The sequence below is a fragment of the Rhagoletis pomonella genome, unplaced genomic scaffold, assembly GCF_013731165.1.
Source record: "Rhagoletis pomonella isolate Grant_MI unplaced genomic scaffold, Rhpom_1.0 Rhpom_scaffold_02342, whole genome shotgun sequence".
In the NCBI taxonomy this organism is placed as follows: domain Eukaryota; kingdom Metazoa; phylum Arthropoda; class Insecta; order Diptera; family Tephritidae; genus Rhagoletis; species Rhagoletis pomonella.
Genome location: NW_023460896.1, coordinates 24,834 through 30,854, shown reverse-complemented (window position 1 = coordinate 30,854; position 6,021 = coordinate 24,834). Strand labels below are relative to the sequence as shown.

The 6,021-nt window shown below is 31.2% G+C and overlaps 1 long non-coding RNA gene across 1 annotated transcript; it reads right to left on the bottom strand.

The window, feature by feature from the left end:
* Positions 1–2,109: 2,109 nt before the first annotated feature.
* LOC118753308 lies at positions 2,110–5,001 on the bottom strand. The gene is made up of 3 exons (XR_004994793.1): positions 4,701–5,001; positions 2,328–2,478; positions 2,110–2,265 (listed from the first exon to the last, which is right to left on the bottom strand). It is a non-coding gene; the product is annotated as an uncharacterized LOC118753308 (long non-coding RNA).
* Positions 5,002–6,021: the final 1,020 nt, after the last annotated feature.

The following is a 6,021-nucleotide window of genomic DNA, read 5'->3' as shown; positions in this document are numbered from 1 at the left end:
AACTGGATAGAAAAAAATTGTTGATTTAAAATTGAAAATGATTTCACACTTACACAGCTCTGGTAGTTAGGTACACATGTGTGTGCATTTGTAAGCGCGTTCTCAATGTGAAAAATGAAAGTGAATTGTCGATAAAAATTGTCAAAAAATAGAAATGAACAGAAATGACGAATTCCGGCACACAGCAATGAACGCAATCACACATACATACATACACCGGCATACGCTCGCATAAATTGCATACAATAAATACGCAAATGGAGTTACACAGTCAGTGATTCAGTATGATGCAGACGGCAGCCAGTCGCACACACACACACACACACAAGTGCACAACAGGACTTTGGAGCATACCCTGCAAAAAGTGGGACTAGATTAAACTCTAGTACAGGACCACACTACGACGTAACCAACACTAGTAACCGAAATGGTCCAAATATATGAAAAAAATATGGTTACATTAACATTGCGATGTCATTGGACCTGACCACCTTTGGTCCAACGCAGCATAACACTGGACCACCTACGTAACCACACCTTTTGGACCATCGACGCGACTGCTTACACTGGACCACATACGTAACCACACCTTTTGGTCCATCGACGCGACTGCTTACACTAGACCACTTCTTAAAGTGTACCTACTGGACTATTATATCTGGTGGTTGCACTAGATCATGTTGTATTCTCATCTGATTAGACCATATTTTAGACTAATTACCTTGGATCATTCTTTGGTCTAATGACAATAGACCATTTAAATGGTCATGTAAAATAATAAAACCTTAAATAAAATAAAAAAACCTATTCCCATTACTTTTTTATAAATTTTATTTCATCGTTTGCTTGTGTTTAATACAATTTTCACTCGTTTCTTTAACACTTTTATTTGATGTGTTCTATTGTTTAATCTACTTCAAATTCTTTAGTTTTTACATTAAATGTTTACCATTACCATTTTTCGAAAAACTATTTTTATTTCTAAACTATAAACTATAGTTATTTCTTAAAAGCATATAATAATAGTAATGGTAATGTTCATCATATTGAGAGGCCGTAACTCATATTATTTTGAATTTCAGCTCTATGCAAAGTCGGTAGATTACTCACAAAAGACTTAATCGATTTTAAAAGCATCTACTACGTACATCAAAAAATTAGTTTCTGTGTTTATTAAAACCAGTGTAATGAAAAAAATCTCAACTGAAGATATTTAGTTTTTTTAAAGCTACTCCGTAAAGGAACAAAATTTGTTAGGTAGAGCCTTTCTATATTACGGTAACGATACGAAAGTTAGTACTTATTAATTATGTTTTTTCTTATTAATTGTTATTTTCATATTTGTCAAAAATATTTAATTACTTCATTTTATCATTGATGGCATTACTATTCTTTCGCATTGCATATTTTTTAGTATGTATTTCTATGTAGTTAATTTTATTATTAAACATTCATTTATTATTTTCACATTATTTATTTAGTAACATGTATATTTATTTTTTAACCATCATGCTATTCTTAAGTGTTATTTATGTTAAATATTTATTTACATCTCTTATGAAATTATTTATTGTACATATTATGTATACATCTACATATGTATGCATATAAACATTTTTATTTGTAAAATTTTTAATTGTGTTTTATCTAAAAATTTATTAACATTTTTATTTATATATATTTTATACACTACACATTTATTGACATATTTTTAAGTTTGTTTTACATAAAACCTTTAACATTTCTATTTAGTTTAGTTTTGTATTTATTAATTTTATTTTTATTATTATTGTTACTATTATTATTATTATTACTATTAATATTTTTGATTGTGTTGGTTATTATTAGTATTTTTATTATTATTTATTTACTTATTTATTATACAGCTATCAACATCTTAATTTTTTATATATGTATAAATTATTCGAACATTAGGTACATATTTTGTAACTTTTATTTATTTTGTTTTGTAATTATAACTATTAGTTATTAGGTACGTCAACTATTTATTAACATTTCTATTTAGTTAATTTGTTAACGTATTCCAAACAAAAGGACAATAAAACTTTTCAAAAACGAAAACTTTCAAAAGTATGAAAAAACAAAAAACACATTTCAAAGTACTTATATAATATTTTTAAGGTAAAAGTTAATTAATTACTTTAGGATTTTCCTAAAGAAACCATTCGGAAATGCCTCTTTTTGACAATCTGTAAGGCCTTTCGTATTTCAGCTTCCGCGTTGACCGATGTTTTCCAATTGCTTCTGTAAATTAAAATAATAGAAGTTATATACCAAGTGAGGATACACTTCAAACACTTTCTTACTTTTTAATACCGTAAACACTTCAGTAAAATCCTTCAGACATTTTTTTCCGGATATGCCATAAATGTTGAATTGGAGACAAAAACTCCGTGACAGCACTTTTTCAAAATTTTTACCAACTTCCGCTTGAAGAAGGTATTGCCCTGCTGAAACCTGCAATATACACAAATTAAAAATTATGTTCATATACCTCCTACCAACTATAACTCCCATGCTAGTATCGCATTTTTCGAATCCCTCAATATTAAAAACAATAAAGGGTTTTATGAAACACACATTATTTGGCCTCTTGGTACTAAAAAAATAATGCTGATTGGTATAGGATTTTATTTTCGAAGTTGACTCTACAAAACCTATTCTTTTTGACTCAAGAACGAAATCAGAGTGACTATTTGTATTATAAATTTGTTCTAATATGTGTGTAGGTTTTCGAACGTTTTTTTTAAAGTTTGCAAAAAGTTTTCGAAATCGTATGCAGAAAAATTTCCAAGAACTCCTAGTGTTTTAACGCTGTCAGTCAAATGTAGTAGATTGTGGACATTATATGAGACACTATTATCATGGAAAATTTTTGGAAAATTTTCTACAAACAACTTAAGTGTCTCTTCCGCATTTGAAATATTTGAATGCACATTTTTAGGGCAGGATAACAATCTGCAAGCGCAATGCAACAATAAAAACTCATAGTAAATACTATCATGAACATTGTCTTTAAGAACTAAAATACCCGTGTAAAGCAAAAATTGCCTAAATTCAGTCGCTTTCCAATACGGGACTTCCTCAAGACTTCGAGGCAACCGAACGAATTCTTTGGGAATATTGGTTCTAATGGATGCCAAATTATTATTAATTATCATATTAAAATCCAACTTATTTTTCAAAATTTTAACCAAAAACTTCTTTGTTACACCTAGATCTACCAAATGCATTGGGTCTAAAGGAACCTGTGTTATCATGCGCAAATAAATTTTTTCAAATGGAGTTTTATTTGAGCGAAATCCTATTTGGTGGTGATTTAAAAAATTTCTTTGGGCAAAATCTTCATCACTGATTAGCTCGCCTGCTTTTGTAGGTTACGTAAGGACGTTAGCTATTTTTTTCGCTTCTTCAGTGCACTTTGAACATCCATGAGCAGATGTGTGATGGGGAATTCCGCATGCAAACGCCCTAGCAGGTGCATCGCATATTAAAGCCCTCATTTTTAAGCTGAATATTTGTCCGCCTAATTCCAAACCGTTTTCTTTCAACAATTGGTACCCATTTATAAAATAGCTCAAAAACTCATTAACATCATTTGGCTTTTGCTTGCCTTTATAAACACCAACTGGGAAAACAGAAATGTTTGGAGCATTAATGATTTTTAATAAAATTGGCCAAAGTTGAGTTTTGGAGCTATTAAATAGAGGTAAGCCATCAATATTAAGGTCAAACACAATTTCTTCGTAGTGACAAATATAAGTTGCAATCCCGTATTCCTCGGACTCGGACTAGTAAAACTGTCAAAAAATAAAAATTCGCTCAGAGCGAGAGAGTAACATTGAAAAGTACGGGATCGCTTTCTAGTAAAAAATGGTAACTTCTGTCAACTTCAACATAACCTCCAAATTTTGGTTGTAAATTTTTGCTTATTTTGTATGTAAACACACTCAGCTCACACATGTAAATAACCAAAAATACTTTCAAATTCATTAGAATCCACTTAAACAAGTAATTAAATACTTTTCAACATGAACTAGCAGAGTGCACTTTTCTTTTGTTTACAATTTGGTTGCCAAACACACTACAGCTGATCGTTTGACACATTTACCAGAATTTACCAGCAAAAAATTCTGACAGAGAGGGAACCGTATTTACTCTCTTTTTTGGGTTCTCAATAGTCAGAGAACCAAGTACGGGATCGATTTCCAGTAAAATCTGACTGATTCTGACTGTTTCTGACTAGTCCGGACTCGTACGGGATCGCAACTATAATTTGCAATTTTTTTCATTTGATTTTTTATTCCAAAGTGAACATATTCCCCCGGGGGAACATGTTGCACAACCACCTTTTCACTGTTTAAATTAAGAAGAGCGGACGGACTTAAAGGAACGTCTAAGTTCTCCTCTTTGAGGATAATTCACAGGGCCCTTAAACTTTGGTGAGGGATTCTGCTTTTTATTTGCCATGCCGCAAGTTTTTCGCGAAAGGTTTTTTTCTTTGGCATCTCATTCGCACTCAATCGACGCTTCGCTCGCCACCAACTGCTGAGCATACAATGCTTTTTTTTCTTTTACAAGACGTTTTAAATGCCTTTTTGAACACTGCATTTTATTGCAAACTAAACCGCACTTATAATTTAATAGTTTATCACTACTTTTATTAATAATTGGCTCACCTGAACACCCAAAAAGTAAATATTAAAAATTCGCAAATCGTCGCCTTAAGGGATTAACTTCAACTGATGATGAGCTTACGGATGTAGGGAGCAGTGTTGCCGTTTCAGCGCTTTATACCGAAGCGAAAATCCTATTTTAAAAAATGAAGTGTTTCGGAATGATTTGCGATTATTCGAGTACGGTGAGTTCTCAGTTAGTGTAATCAAAACATATTAATTAAAATTTAGTTTTAAATAATAAATACAATTACTAATAGATCGAGTAAGTTTGAACCAATCGGTTATTTAGAGTAGTTTATTTAAAACTGAAATTTAGAGCAAGAAAATGTTGTAAGATATAAACAATTTTTACACTTGTTCAAATAGCATTTGACTAATTTATGTTAAATTAGTTAATTTCATTGTCAATTTGGTTTAAGAAAAATATGTAAGTACCATACATATGTACATACGTACAAGAATATGTATGCTACTATTTTTTTCGTAAGTTTGTGTTGATATATTGAATTTTTTGTAATATGTTTTAGATTCTTTAAAGCAAAACTTATATCTTAGAAAGTAAATAGATTTCATAAGACGTTACATGACGGGTTCTAAATCTAACCGAAATATTTTTTTTGGAAGCGATTGCGGCAGCCCTGCTTAGAATGCAAAAGGTATTGCCAGATAAAAAGCAACCAGGCTACACATACATATTTCACTTAAATAAAAGTAAAAAAACGTTTGCTTTCACTTAATAAATGTAAGAGGTATTATAAATCGAATACTTAATTAAGTAACTGAAGAATTGTTGTCGCATTACAAAGGAACAAGTTATTTAAAACTGTATGTACTGTGAGTTAAATGTGTTATTGTTTTATATATGGCAATACCTCTGGCCGAATACAATTACCGACTATTCACGAAAGACGACGCTAAAAGTGCAACTGAAATTCGACATGGTCCATTACAGCATAACATGTGGCATATATGTAACCAGGTCGCTTGCTACCTACAGCAAAACATAGTCCCATCGGGCCACCTGGTCTTCAAATTTTTGCAGGGTACATTTGCACATTCATGTGTTCGAGTATCTGTGTGGAATGACGGCATAAAGCAATAAATATGGCTTTTTCGCGTAGAAGACTTTATAAAATGTTGTCATAAAGCCAACGACAGTAGCAAGTAAAATACAAATATTTCAGTAAAAAACAAGTTAAACAAAAAAAAAACGAGTGAACAACAAGAAAAAACACTAGCTGAAGCAACAAAATGGCTACAAATCTAACCACATATGACAATATGCATACATATACAAATATGTTAAGACAAAAAAAAAGCC